We start from the raw sequence: 16,009 nt of genomic DNA on the forward strand, positions 1-16,009 counted from the left end.
CTTCTAAAACCTCAGTTCTATGCAGATTTGCAATGATGAAGATAAATTCATTTTCATCAGACATTATATGTTGGAATATCAATGAAATATCATAAAAAGCAATGTTTTCCCCTCACTCATTCAGCCCATCTCTCCAAGGCAGTTTCTCCCAGATTTCCAATTATTCTGTTATTGATGAAACAAATATAGCTGTTACCCGTTGATCTCCCCAGTTTAGTGATGGCTTGTCCATACCCTACCCCAGACACATTCCCAACAAACTCAAAGCTCTGAAATTTATTTTAAATTAGTATTTTACACTCCATATTACTGTCTGAAAATGGCAAACTAAATCAGAATAACCAGTGAACTTAACAATAGTAACAACTGGGGAATCAGAACTATTAGGTATTAAGATAAACCTATAATAATTAAAAGTGTAGCCTGCAGTAGAAACATAATACATTACTAGAATTACTTAAAACTCCAGCTATAGACCCAAATAAATAAGGAAAGGTTATAAATGATGATAAAAGTATTTTCACACATGCACACACCTTGTCATGTTACCAGACAGACCTAGAACTTCTGGGCTCAAGGGATCCTCCTTCCTCAACCTCCACAGTAGCTGGGACTACAGACCCACAGCACTACACCCAATTAAATAAGGCATTTTGGATTATTTAATGTGATTTTAAAATGTTACAAATCTTGAGGTTTAGATTTATTATTTCATATTTATTTATGTGTTACATAAAGATTTTCCAGGAAATATTTTTAGCAGCCATAATAAGGTAAAAATAAAACAAACTTTCATCTATATTTATTCTAAAAGTGTGAAAGCATCATCCACAGTTATCTCAATAATTCAAAGTGAACTGGCTAGGGGCATAGCTTGGTGGTACAGTGCTTGCCTCACGTGTGTAAGGCCTTGTGTTTCAGCCCCAGTAACACCACCAAAAAATAAAAGGAAAACTTACAGATTTATAGTGTATAGGACTTCAGGCTACAACCTTAATAATGACATTAAAATCAGAAATGGAGAGATTGACATCATGTGGCTCCTTATGTGATATTGTAAGATAGACAAAATATGTCCCAAAAATATTTAGCCTGAATTCAAATATAGGGAAATAATTTAAAATATATGTAGAAGGACATTCTGGGGACTAAAAATATGGAATTGTGAAATATAAAGCTATAAAGTATAAAAAGAGACTAATGAGATAGATAACTAAATGTAGCATATGATTTTTGTATCTTGGATTTTAAAAGCTTTGAGAAAAATTTAAATATGTACATATATTAGATCATAATATTGTGCAATTGTTATATCTCCTAACTACATTTATTCTGTCATGGTCATCTTAGAGAACATCCAGTTCATAGGACATGTGTGCTATAATAGTACTCTCTGCAACTTTCTCAAATGGTCATTACACACACACATACACACACACACACACACACAGAAATAGCAAGAAAAAAGAGAAAATTTGTAATAGGAAATGTATTAAAAATGATAAGTCTAGGTGAAGGGTATATATGTTTATTGTATTATTCCTGTAATTTCCCTATGCTTGACATTTCTAAAAACTTTTAGGAAAATAAATGTATAGCATAAATCAATAGTTGAAACTTTGTAATTCAGGTAGTTACAGACAGATAATGAATCAAAGGAATTAAATGAAAAACTTAAATGTAGACCTAGCAGTTCAGAAAATAATTCATACAGTAAACATGATATTTAATATTAATCTGCAAAATATAGATTATCCATTAAATGCCCTTGTGTAATTGGGCACTCAAGGAAGAGATTTAAAAACTTAATTCCTAATACACAGTCTAAAGAAAAATTAAATGCAAATGAAACAGAAGTTTAGAGAATTAAGAAATGAAACAAAAGTTTAGAGAATACATTGAGGAAAAATAGTGTAAATTGTAGGAATATATCTATTTTTGCTTGGCAAAATTATAAAGGAAACACTATTGAAAGTCAAAATATAAATCCCAGAATGGGAAAAATTTTTTTCCCCACAATTTTTATCACAAAACAGTCTTATTACCTACAAAAAGAGTAATATAAATCATTAAAAACAAAGACAAATAATGACCTACTAGAATATGGGAAAATATATCACAGAAGGAAAACTGCAAGAACTATGAATATATCTTTTATCCTCTTTTGCAATAATATGTGTAATTTAAAAATGTGGTCTCCACACATAAGATTGGCAAGATGAGGACATCTGGTGTCTAATCTTTTAGACATATTGTAGGCAAATGCGTTCCTAAACATGTTGCTTATGGGTGGCTGAACTGGTATAAGCTAAAGTAAGGAAATAGAGAAATACCTATCAAAATTGAAAATTTCTCCAGGTTTTATGGAGGAATTTATGCAATAGACATTACTAGACATATCCCCAAATATGTAATTTGTGGTACTACTGTTATAGCAATGGACTAGGTAAAGTGATTCAATTATAATAATGAATTGGTTCAATAAATTTTGATACATTTATGTAAGGAAAAATATGCACCAAATTAAAAGAATGATTTATCTTCAAATATGAAACATTTCTTTCATGAAAATAAGAAATATTTAAGTAATAGGTAGAATAAACTAACATTTTTGTTTAAAATATATTCATCTGGGGAAATGAACTCAGGCACAGAGATGAACAAATATCCTTTGTGGTAGAAGGTTTTTCCACATTCATTGCATTCACAGAGTTTCTCTCCAGAATGAATTTTCTCTATCTGGCCCAAAGCTTTCCAACATTCCTTATGTTCATAGGGTTTTTCTCTTGAATATTTTTGTGGTGTGCAATGAGTTTTGACATGTGACTGAAAACTTTTCCACATTCTTTACATTCAAAAGGTTTTTCTCCTGCATGAATTTTATTGTAAATTGAGGTTTCTTTTCAGGCTAACTTATAACACTTATAAAGTTTCTCTGTGGTATGAATACTCAAGATGTCTACTGAGGTCCAACTCCTCTGTGGAGCCTTTCCTACACTGAGCCCAACTAAAGGGGACTACTATAATAGATGATGACCTGCGGCAGGATTTGCCAGCTTTATTATATTTGTGATGTTTCTCTGTTACATTATTTTCCCCAGGATAAAGTAAGTCTAAAGTGTATTTCACACTTGTTCCAAAAGAGTCACATGTATAGAAGCATTTCCTTATAAAATTAATGTCTGAAGTCACAAAAGACATTTTTCCAACATTTAAAAACTCACTGCCTTTTTCCTCTAACATAGTTTTCTCCCTCCCCCAGTATCCCCTCCCTTTTTTCTTTTGTTACTAGGGATTGAACTCACTTTATTTTTTATTTTTTAATTTTTTTTTGATGCTGGGGATTGAACCCAGAGCCTTGGGCTTGCGGGACACTTTAATACTGAGCTATATTCCCAGCTTCATAATTCCAAGTACACATCATGAAGTATATTCAAGCATTCATCTCAAATAGATCCCAAGCATATCACTAGGCTATATAATCCTCACCTTTATAATCCCAAATAGCTGGGATTAAGGTGTGTACCACTATGCCCAGCTATCATTGTTTTCTTCAGTATTGCAACTCCTTTTACAAATCTTGCTGTTGTGTTTGCATTTGCTTACCAAATCCCACGTCTTCTTCTAAGACAATATAATGATATCAAATAAAAATTTCCAGCATTGCATTGTTTCTTATTTTTAGAAATAAACTAATGTGGAGTCAATTCTTTGGTTTCAGGGCTTGTCTCCCAAAATGAATGGAATCCCAACTGTAAGTAGTCCATATTGCCTTGGTTTCAGAAAGAAATCTCCTTAGAATTTTTTTTTTTAAGATTTTTTTTTAAAGAGGGAGTGAGAGAGAGAATTTTTTTTTAATATTTATTTTTTTAGTTATCGGCGGACACAACATCTTTGTTTTGTATGTGGTGCTGAGGATCGAACCCGGGCCGCACGCATGCCAGGCGAGCGCGCTATGGCTTGAGCCACATCTCCAGCCCTGTTTTTTTTTTTTTTTTTTTTTAAAGCTATATAAGTACCTGATACTTATCTAGTTTTATTTTGTATTCTAGGAGAGAATAAGTTGTATAGAATATGATCTCTATAGCTTTATTTATTGCTACAGGTAACTTAAATGTTCATTATCATCTACTGTGTGCAAAAGAGACCTTATACTTGGAAAATTGGAGAGATGGAATGGCAGAAGAAATGGTTATGTGATTCATTGGAGGCAGGAGGAGGCACAACACAACAGAGATAAGCATGAAAGTTTGGGCATGTAAAATTCAAGCCATCAGTACAGCAACCAGGTAATGACAACATTAAGACTGTTAAGTTTGTTAATGAAGTTGGGACTGGAACGCTATGAGTAATTTGATAGTCATCAATCTATAATGGTAACTAAACCATTAGAGTGGGGGTGTGATGATTCACTGAGAAAAGGACAAGGGACAAGAAGGTAAGTCATCAACAGAATTGAAAGGACAAGCACCATTTGAGAAACAAGCAAAAAAAGAATTCAATAATGGAAGATTGTTTTTAAGTTGTCATACGATTTTAATTTATCTTGGCAAAACAATATGATGATGACAAGGAAATTATTTCAGATATCTTTTAAAAAGTCACAAATTCCAGATTTTAACTCCCCTAGTCTCAAAACAAATCAACAGAAAACTCAAAACTTAATTTGCAAATTAATATATAAGAGAAACATCTTCATTTGAAATATAAATATGAAATTGAGGTATCCACATAACCCATACTTACAGGACTTGTTTACTTGTTTTTCCTATGAAAGACAGATTGAAATTTGAAGCTCAATTCTACACATTTAAATTTTTGTATATTCTAATTTCCCTTTTCTCTTGGTCTTAATCATTTATATATTTTCTGAATTATCTGTTAAGAGGCATATGATCTACTTTATTTGCATTGCAGAATATGATAGTAAAATAAATACATTATTTAAACCTCACAGTGGATGTTGTCATTTTCTTTTTTTAGTATTTTTTAATTGTCAATGGATATTTAATTTATTTATTTATATGTAGTGCTGAGGATTGGACTCAGGGCCTCACACATGCCAGGCAAGCACTCTACCCTGAGCCACAATTCCAGCCCTTGTCATGTCCTGAGATGACCACACTGAGGATGGATAAAAAAATAAGGTATGAAAAATCAGGCTTGTTTAGTAGCTCTAGACAAATCAGGCTGGAAACTCCAAGAAGATAAGTACAAGCACCAATCTTAAGATCCATGAAAAAGCCAACAATAACCACATTGTTTGGAGACACCAATTGTACAAGTATGACCAACAAAATCCTATGGAGCTTCAGTATAGATTTTTAATTTTTTAAAAAATTTAAACTGATGTTTAAAAAATGACAGTGTTGTGCAATACAATTCTTATTACACATAACACAGCACAATTTTTCATACCTCTGGTTTGTATATAAAGTATGTTCACACCAATTTGTGTCTTCATACATGTACTTTGGATAATGATGTCTATCACATTCCACCATCCTTGCTAACCCCCGTGCCCCTTCCCTTCCCACCCCTCTGCCCTATCTAGAGTTCGTCTATTCCTCCCATGCTCCCCCTCCCTACCCCACTATGAATCAGCCTCCTTGTATCAGAGAAAACATTCGGCATTTGGTTTTTTGGGATTGGCTAACTTCACTTAGCATTATCTTCTCTAACTTCATCCATTTACCTGCAAATGCCATGATTTTATTCTCTTTTATTGCTGAGTAATATTCCATTGTGTATATATGCCACATTTTTTTTTATCCATTCATCTACTGAAGGACATCTAGGTTGGTTCCACAGTTTAGCTATTGTGAATTGTGCTGCTATAAACATTGATGTGGCTGTGTCCCTGTAGTATGATGTTTTTTTATCCATCCATTCACCAGTCTCAAAGAAAAGATGGAAGTATAGTACAAGGAACATTTTTGTTTCTTGAACCATTAGAGAGTAAATTACCGACCTAATACCATATCATGCCTGAATACACTCAATGGTCAAGTAAGACATGCTCCTACATAACCATAATACTACATTCAAGATATTCAGATTCCATTCAAATTTTTACCAATTCTGCCAATAATATCCTTTACAAGAAAGGATCCAGTTCAGAATAAAATTGCCTTTGGATGTCAGGTATCTACCTGCTTTAGTCTGAAACAATTTCTCAATATTGCCTTGATTTTTGTAACCTGGACACTTTTGAGGATTATAAGCCAGTGTGTAGAGAATAGTATGGTTTTCTCTCATGTTTCCTCATGATCAGGTTATGTGTTTTGGAAGGAATTCCACATAAGTGATGTTGCATTCTTCTCAGGATCTACCAGGGGGCACTTGATAACAACATGTCCCATTATTAGGAATATTCTTTTGGATATACCTGCCAGAGTTATACACTGTAAAATTATTTTTTCCTTTGTATTAATAAGGATTCTATGGTGAAATAATATGAGACTATGTAAACATCCCATTCACCCATTCTTTATCAAACTTTCAACTTATATTTGGGTGTGGACTTGAGAGTCCCCATTTCATTCAAAGGTTTATAATCCATTATTATTATTTATTTCAGTGGTCAATTTTGTCCCAGATTTGACAAAGTGGAACTCCTTCTATCTGGCTTCTGTGGATTTTAACAGGTCCTTATAGTTCTTTGAGCCTTCCTTACTTTCTCATACCTGCCATTCCAGGATCTTGTATTTGCCCTGCCCAACATGAGACTTTCCTTCAAAAACCCCTGGTTCCTATTAGAGGGGGGATGATATTTAGAGAACATGATCTGAGTGCTAGTGTACTCACTTGTGTATCACTTCTCCTAGGTCCTTTCAACGGATAAAGCTAATGAATATACTTATATGTGTTTATATATTGCATATACACATTTATATCTATGCTTATTTTTATATCATAAATATGAGGAAAATAATGAATTCACACCAATACTTCCAATTCTAATTTAACACCACCAATTCATTATTCTAGTGTTGTCTCTTCTCTGACAGAAATGCTAGTTCCATTATCCTTAAATATTTATACTTCTGTATATAAACAAATGTGATTGATTCCCCTGGGAGTAACCAATATCACAGTGGCACTGCCATACATGCTCTGGATAGATAACTCTCCTCACTGTGCTTGTGCTTCAGTACACCGCGTTAGGCCATCACGGCTTCCCTTGCATGTGTGCCTACCTTGTTCATCCTCACCGAACAACTTTAGGTTACAGTGGTTAGGAAGAGGAGGGAAAGAAAATCATCTTTCCCAGCTAGGCAGGCAAGATATGCTATGATAAGGACTCAATTCTCTGTTGCTGGCTTTAAAGATGGATTAAAAGGGGATGATCCGGGCTGGGGATGTGGCTCAAGCAGTAGCACGCTCGCCTGGCATGCGTGCAGCCCCGGTTCGATCCTCAGCACCACATACAAAGATGTTGTGTCCTCCGAAAACTAAAAAATATTAAAAAAAAAAAATTCTCTCTCTCTCAAGAAAAAAAAAAAAAAGGATGATCCAAGCAGCTCTAGAAACAGGAAATAGATTCTTCCTGGACCTTTCCAGAAAATAATGCAGCACTGCTCACACTTTGATTTTAGTCCGGTGAAGCCTGTATTGGGCTTTTGACTTACAGAAATGTAAGATAACAGATCTGCATGACTTTAAGTCACTAATGTTATAGTAAAATTTGTTACAGCAGCAAGAGAAGGCTACTATATTGGCTATTAATATTCAGTAAAAGTTCCAAAGGTACCCACAATTGAAAATATCACTTGTATTTTGGGTAAGTAGTACTGGAATAAGTTGAGATCCATATAGAAAAAGTAGGGGTGGGGTTGTGTCTTAGAGGTAGATAGTAGTAGAAGAGACAAAATCTAGAATAGAAGAACAGTAATTACTTCTGGATACAAGGGAAAGAAGTGACTGGGAAGAAGTATAAATGTACTTTCTGGAGCAATGGTATTTTTCTTCGCTTTGATTTATTTGTTTTTGGTACTGGAGATTAAACCCAGGGACAATTAACCACTGAGCTACATCTCTAGGCCTTTTTATTTTTAGACAGGGTCTCCTTAAATTGCTTAGGGCCTAAGTTTGCTGAGGCTGGCCTCAAACTTCTAATCCTCCTGCCTCAGCCTCCCAAGCACTGGGATTACAGGCATGCACCATCATACCTGGCCCTTTGATAGTATTTTGATTTGCAAAAGTGAATCTGTCAAAATTCTTCAAGTGGTAAATTTAATATTAATGCATTTTATTGTACGTAAATTTTACCTAAAAAGCTATAACTACATACTAGAACTTTTAGTTAGTGATATGCATGCTAAAGTGTTTAGTGATAAATATACTAATGTCTGTAATTTACTTTGAAATGAATCAAAAAGAATACAGGGCTATAGAATACAGGGCTATAGACATGGCTAGTTATTTGATATAGCAAATACAGAATGCAATTTTAGTCATACTATTTAGATGGTAAACACATTTGGCATTCATTGTACAACTCCTTTAATTTCTGTATGTTTGGAAATATTCATATTGGTGAAAACATGAAACTATCAACCTATAATTCTACTCAGCAAAAACTTTTGTGAGCTTTTATTTTTCCTTTATTTACTTATTCATTTTGGGGTGCTGGGAATCAAAGCCAGGGTTTTATACATGTTAATAAGCACTACCTGTGAGGTATAGCCCTAGCCCCTACCAAATGAGAAGTTTTTAGACAAAGACAGTTTTTCAGCTGTTGATCCTCACTAAAAAAAAAAAAACTGTAATGGATGTTACTTCAGGTAGAAGAAAAGTGAACACAGGAAAGGGAAATGATCAAAGGAAGCAACAAACCATCAAACACTTATGTCTCCATATGTGTGTGTGCATTATTTTGATGCTTATGTTTAAAATTTGACAGGATATACTGTTATCAAAGCTTAAACTTAATCTTTATTTTCTACCCAGCAGTACAATGATATTAGACTACTTCAATTCCAATCACTTCTGCCAATTTATAAACCATTGCTATATTTTCTGAATTATATATAAATACATCACAAAGATAGCATAGAAGTGGTAAAAGCAATGATTTTCATTATTCTAATAGCATTTTGCTGGACAGGAAACAAAGTTGAGTTTAGACTTTGGTAACTTAAATATATCCAATTAAATAAAATTTTTATCAAAAGCACTAAATATAAATAGAATGCGTTTCTTCCCAAAGACTAGAACAAAAGGGTGATGGGGGCAGAAAGGAACCAATCTAAATGAATAAAGGAAAGAAACAGAAATATTTAAAAAGTTACAATCACAAAACAAAATGGTAGAAATATATATATATATATATAACTATGCCAGTAAATTTCTGGACAAAATCTAATTAAAATCTGTTGTTTTCGAGGGATATATTAAAGGAAATACACAAAAAGGGTGAAAATGAGAGGGCAGAAAAGACATCTGGAAAATACTAATTAAAAGATAGCAGGCGTAACTATCTATAAGGTGAAACAAACTTTAAGTAAAAGCACTATTATAAAGTGATCACTTGGGGCTGGGGATGTGGCTCAAGCGGTAGCCCGCTTGCCTGGCATGCACGGGGCACTGGGTTCAATCCTCAGCACCACATAAAATAAAATAAAGATGTTGTGTCCACTGAAAACTAAAAAAAATAAATATTAAAAAAAAATTTAAAAATAAAATGATCATTGGGATAGTAGAGGATAGGAAAGGTAGCAGAATACAACAGTTACTAATATGGCATTATGTCAAAATGTGGATGTGTAACCGATGTGATTCTGCAATCCGTATTTGGGGTAAAAATGGGAATTCATAACCCACTTGAATCTAATGTATGAAATATGATATGTCAAGAGCTTTGTAATGTTTTGAATAACCAATAAAAAAATAAATAAATAAAAATAAAATAAAGTGATCACTAACTACATAATAATGAAACATTCAATTCTCCATGCAGATTTAAAGATTCTAACTTTACATTACTAAAAATATACACATATTATCCAAAGTTAATGAATCTACAAGAAAAAGTAAACTCACAAATACAGTGGGTTATTTTATATATTTATTCTAGAAATGATAGATAAAAGAGACAAAATCAGCAAGATTATAGACTAGAAACAAAAACAAACTTTATTTAGTATATTTTTCACAACAACTGCAGAAGACAAATTCTTGTAAAGACACTGATTATTCAGAAAAAAATTAGACACATATTGGGCTACACATCAAATCTTAAAATTTCAAAGGTCTAGCTTTATAAAGACTACCTTCTTTGCCTCAAAAGCAGTTATATTAAATACACTTCATTAATGGATAATCAGGAAAAACCCTACAGGCCCGAGAAATATAATTCTAAAGATGTATGGGTAAAATAAATCATAGTTTAAAAACAAAAGTAAAGGAATCGTGTCCAACTACAACTAAAACAAAAAATAAAACCTTATGCTTATATTAGAAGTATAAAATTAATTTACCTAAGTTTTCAGTTTAAAATATGAGAAAACAGGGGCTGGAGATGTGGCTCAAGCGGTAGCGCGCTCGCCTGGCATGCGTGCGGCCCGGGTTCGATCCTCAGCACCACATACAAAGATGTTGTGTCCGCCGAGAACTAAAAAATAAATAAAAAAAAAATTCTCTCTCTCTCTCTCTCTCTCCCCCACTCTTTCTTTAAAAAAAAAAAAAAGAGTATCTTCTAAAAAAAAATATGAGAAAACAATGGCAGAATAAATCTAAAGAGAGTAAAAGGAAATAATAAAGACCAACAAATAAATACAAAAAGAGCTATGGATAGATGGATAGGACTGACAAAGTCAAAAATAGGTCTTTGTGTTATTGTATAAAAAATTACTAAAAAACTGTTAGAGTACATAAGTAGTACAGGGAATAATATATTGAAAAAAGATCACTCCAAAAATCTCATATATGAAAATCTAATATGGCTGCTGGTAAGTGTAGAAAAGACAGCCTTTTCATGTTCTGGGGTAACTGGTAGAACACACACAAAATATACAGAAATCAAATCTCTAATTCACCTCAGAGAAAGATCATTCTCAAGGATCTTCTAACAACAAACTATGAAAGACAAAACTATAAACCTTAAAACAAAAGAACAAGCTATAAATTTAATAAACCTGACATTAAAATAGAACTACTATTTGTCAAAGGATCCAGAGAATCCAGAGACATGCTCTCAACTGAGATATTTTCAACACATATGCTTAATATAGGTTAAACATCCCAAATACTTTATTAAAGTTCCATAATTAATAATTAAACAAAAAGAAAAATGAAACAAAAGGCTTTAGTAGGCATGTCAAATAGGAGGACTGACCAATAAGCATGTTTTTAAAATAATCTCAACATTATTAACTAGAAAAATGCAAATAAAAACCAAAATGAGGGCTGAGGTCGTAGCTCCGTGACAGAGTACTTGCCTAGCACATATGAGACACTTGGTTCAATCCTCAGCACCACATAAAAATAAACTTTAAAAAGGTATCACATCCACTTACAAAACACACACACACACAAATGATATTCTATTGCATACACATTTACCAAAATGACCTAAACTTAAACTCTGACAATGTCAAATATTAAATATTAGTATGGAGTGTAAATTGAAAAATTATCTTTGGAAAATATTGTACTTTGTTTAGTAAAATTGAGAATATTCAGGGGCTGGGAATAGAGCTCAGTAGTAGAGTGCTTGCCTAGTATGTACAAGGCCCTTGATTCAATGCCCAGTACCATAAAAAAATAAAGTTTGGCCAGGGTTGTGGCTCAGTGGTACAATGCTTGCCTAGCATGTGTGAGGCACTGGGTTCGATCCTCAGTATCACATAAAAAAATTTAAATAAAAAATTAAATATGGGCTGGGGATGTGGCTCAAGCGGTGGCACGCTCGCCTGGCATGCGTGCGGCCTGGGTTCAATCCTCAGCACCACATACAGACAAAGATGTTGTGTCTGCCGATAACTAAAAAATAAATATTAAAAAAATTTTAAAAAATAAAATAAAGGCATTCTGTCCATCTACAACTATAAAACATTTTTTAAAATATATTTTTAATTATCAGTGGACCTTTATTTTATTTATTTATATGCGGTGCTGAGAATCGATTCCAATGCCTCACACATTCAAGCATTCTATCAATGAGCTACAACCCCAGCCCCAGATTACTTCTTGACTATGAAGAAAAACAGTATCTTTTACCACGGAGAAATCAGGTGTACTAAGTACTTGGACCAAAGTGATCAAATTTAGAATCACCAATAATGGATCAAACTGTAATTATGTGTTTCTTTATGTGGTACAATTTGAAGAATACATCACCACCCATAGTATTTGTGCCAAATATAATTTAAACAACATAATTGTGACAGAATAATCAAATAAATCCACAATGTTGGCATTCTATGAGATAAATATTCTAGACTCTTTCACTCTTCAAAAATGTTGCCATGAGGGATATAGCTCAGTGGTAGAGTGCTTGCCTAGCACGTACAGAGGCCCTGGGTTCCAACCACAGTACCACATACACACACACACAAAAAGTTATCATGAAATTAAAAAAAAAAAAGTAGGTAAGGGGAATGCTGCTCTAGATTAAAGAAACTAAAAAGAGAGGTCCATCCAATGCAATGTATGACTTTGCTTGGGGTCACGGGTCAATCTTTCAAAATATAGATACAGAATATAACATATAGGGGAACAACTGAAGTAGTTTAAAAAATAGATTGTATATTTTATATTAAGAATCATTTTGGAGGGCTGAGGTTGTGGCTTAGAGGAAGCACCGGGTTCGATCTCAGAACCACATAAAAATAAAATAAAGGTATTGTGTCCACCTACAACTAAAATAATAATAATAATAAATGTTTAAAAAAGTCATTTAAAAAATTTTTGTCTTCAAGTTACAAGGTTATGCAGAAGAAAACAACCTTGTTCTTAAAGAGATGCATGTTGAAATACTCAGCCATGAACTATGAGATCTCTGCAGTTTACTCATAAATACTAAGCAAAAAATAAAAATATGTAAATACATTGAGATTAAGCAAATGGTACAAAATGTTAAAAACTGGTGAATCTAGGTAAATATACATCAGTGTATACCATCATGTTTTCTTTTAATTTTCTTTTAGTTTTAGCATTTGTCAAAATAAACTCTCAGGGAAAATAATTATAAAAATACCAGAGTTCCTCACTTTCCCAGGACTACTGATTAATGTATAACATCTATGCATTGGAATAAGTCCAATCTACTAGAAAAAGGACAATATCATCTGCCAACACCTAAAAAGATTTTCAAAGAAAATTATTCAGTGCCAGGAAAGAGACCATACTTATCAATGCCATTTAGGGGCAGCCACACCACTAGGATGAATCTAGTTGCTGGCTGAAGAAATGAATAATCCTTAAAGGTCTGCAAGGTTAAGGATATAAATCTGGAACTGACAGTTTAGAAAAGAACTGGTACACCTGAACTATGAAAAGTTGTCATTGGGGCTGGGGATATGGCTCAAGTGGTATCGCACTCGCCTGGCATGCGTGCGGCCTGGGTTCAATCCTCAGCACCACATACAAACAAAGATGTTGTGTCTGCCAAAAACTAAAAAATAGATATTAAAATTCTCTCTCTTTAAAAAAAGAAAAGTTGTCATTGAAGTATTCCTTTGTCTCTGAAGTCCTAAGTTTTGTTTCTTTTCCCCTTTTGTCTGCTTCTACCATTTAGGTTCCTTGTCTCACTGCCATACTGCAAAATCTTCAATGTCTCTACTATTTTTTTAATTTTAAAATTTCAATTTAAATATATAATAAGATAAGCTTTCTTCATTGACAGAAAAATGAAAAATATGCTCACTGTCCCTTCAACATTTACTCATTTGTCCTTAAGCTAAATCCTCTCCTTTTACGCCAAAGGTTACCACTGAAAGGAATTTGGTTTATAAACCTCTATTAAATACAATACTACGGGCTGGGTTGTGGCTCAGTGGTAGAGTGCTTGCCTCACATGCATGAGGCACTGGATTTGATCACCAGCACCACATTAAAAAAATTAAATAAAATAAAACTTTAAAAAAAACTACACTTATACTAATTCTATCATATGGTATGTCCTCAGTTTCTTCAGTCTGTTTTCCAATGGTCTTAACATTTTGGGGTTAAAGCACCTCTTTGTGAATCTAAGAAACTCTCATACTTTCTATTGAAGAAATCACATTACATCAACTTGTATAAAATATTTCAAGTTTAATATACAAGAAGTCCATTCAGAAGGAATCTGTGCATCTCAGGTTATCAATTTGTCTTTCACTTTTAAGTGATAATTTCCTTTTTCTTGCAAGTATTCTTCACAACTATTCAAAAGCCAAAAGATAATCCAGAATCACAGAGATGTGGTTTGAGATTAATGCATACTATCCAAAGTAAAACCAGACTATAACTATCTCTTTTAAAAAAATCTGTATCTCCCATATATACTGACATAACTCTTTTTTCCTCTTTGACTCACACTAAGTCAGTGCAATTAGACTTTTTTTTTTTTTTTCCACACAGCTGTTTCTGGGCACACAAGTTCCAGTCAGTAATCCAGATCATCAAACCTGCTACTCCAGTCGCAGTACTGGCAAGAAAACAAAAGTATGTGGTGTATGGTCCTGAAAGTTAGATTGTTTTATCAACACTCCCACTCTTGTGAAGGAGTGATATTACCTCTATCTCCTGTGTGTTGGAAGTTCACAAGTTTGTGATTTTTTTTTTTTTTAATGGCTACAAGGTCTTGAAGTAAGTGGAAAGAAATTCAGGCTTACCAGACAGCCTTAAGTTCCTTTCTTTACCTTTCTCTCTGTAAACCAAGGTTTGCTCATCAGACAATGGGGACAAATGTTTAACCTAGAATTCAGGTTAAAGTACTCTAAAAGTACCTTGAAGGTACTCTACTAAAATCCACTCTTCCTATGTGTATAAAGGTTTATTTTTATTATTATTTTATTACTCAACAGCCTCTCAACCTTACCTAGTTGTGTCCTTCTATAACAGAAAACATTTGGGGTAGAGGAAGAATTTACCCTAGGACTGGCTTTGAGCTAATAAAAATTGTCTAAATTACTTATCAGATAAATTGATTACCTTTTCCAGATCATCAAATCCCTATTCAAGGAGAAATAACTTGACCATCATTCCCCCCCCCCCGTCACTCGCAGTCTCATTTGTAGTTGAACTCCTATAGACATTCTGAAATATAAGTACACACATACACATAAAAGTACATCTGTGTAACACAAATCATCATCATCAGCCTACTCAATCACGGACACAAAACCAGAAAACCAGAGATTCTTCATAAACCACTATGGCAGAATTCTCTCTTTTCACTTTTAAATGATAATCTAAAACTTTTGGTGCAAAAGGAGAGGACTTAGCTTAAGGACAATTCCACACAGTCCTAAAGTTCCATTGCCACGCGGCTTCAAGTACAAATCACCTCAGACTTCAAAACATGAAGAATTACACAGGCAGAAACACAATCATACAAAAGGCCACTGAGACTCCCAATCGGCCAGACAGTCGCGATCACACACACAACGGCATGGCAAAGCACCCTCAGAGGGCCCCGTGCAAATCCAGGTTCCGACCAGGACTCCTGCTACGGCTCCGGCTCCTTCACCTCACTTTCCCGGCTGGCAGTTCCCACACTCTTTCGCACAGCGGCGGAACTCGGGATCGCTAGACACTCTCTCAGCCCTCACTGTTCGAACTGAGCGCGCGGCGCCTGCGCATTGACGCGGAACTCCCAGAAGTCTCCGGGGCGCGGCGAGCGGGAAAAGAGGGTTCCAGCGGCCGGGTCATCGAACGCAGCCGAGGGTGAGTGCACTGCGCCTCCTAGCGTCCTGGCGGGCAGCCACTGCCTTCCGGGCCCTAGACTACTTTTCCCAGAGCCACCGCGTACCGATCTCAGCTTCATTTCCGTTTCTTCGCGAGAGTTGGGGGGGGGGGTTAG

At 34.4% G+C, this 16,009-nt stretch overlaps 1 protein-coding gene and 1 long non-coding RNA gene across 2 annotated transcripts in view; one reads left to right on the top strand and one right to left on the bottom strand.

Moving 5' to 3' along the window:
* LOC125612641 overlaps window positions 1-15,897 on the bottom strand; it is a 36,886-nt gene extending 20,989 nt beyond the window's left edge. The window contains exon 1 of the long non-coding RNA XR_007343131.1: window positions 15,645-15,897. This is a non-coding gene — a long non-coding RNA (uncharacterized LOC125612641). The remainder of the gene's footprint in view (window positions 1-15,644) is intronic.
* The window catches only part of LOC107151759 (zinc finger protein 420), a 30,912-nt gene continuing 30,757 nt past the window's right edge, over window positions 15,855-16,009 (top strand). Inside the window, exon 1 of the mRNA XM_048791054.1 lies at window positions 15,855-15,873. The gene's annotated coding sequence lies outside the window, so the exon portion shown is untranslated. The remainder of the gene's footprint in view (window positions 15,874-16,009) is intronic.

The sequence above is a fragment of the Marmota marmota genome, unplaced genomic scaffold (genome assembly GCF_001458135.2).
Source record: "Marmota marmota marmota unplaced genomic scaffold, marMar, whole genome shotgun sequence".
Classification (NCBI taxonomy): Eukaryota; Metazoa; Chordata; class Mammalia; order Rodentia; family Sciuridae; genus Marmota; species Marmota marmota.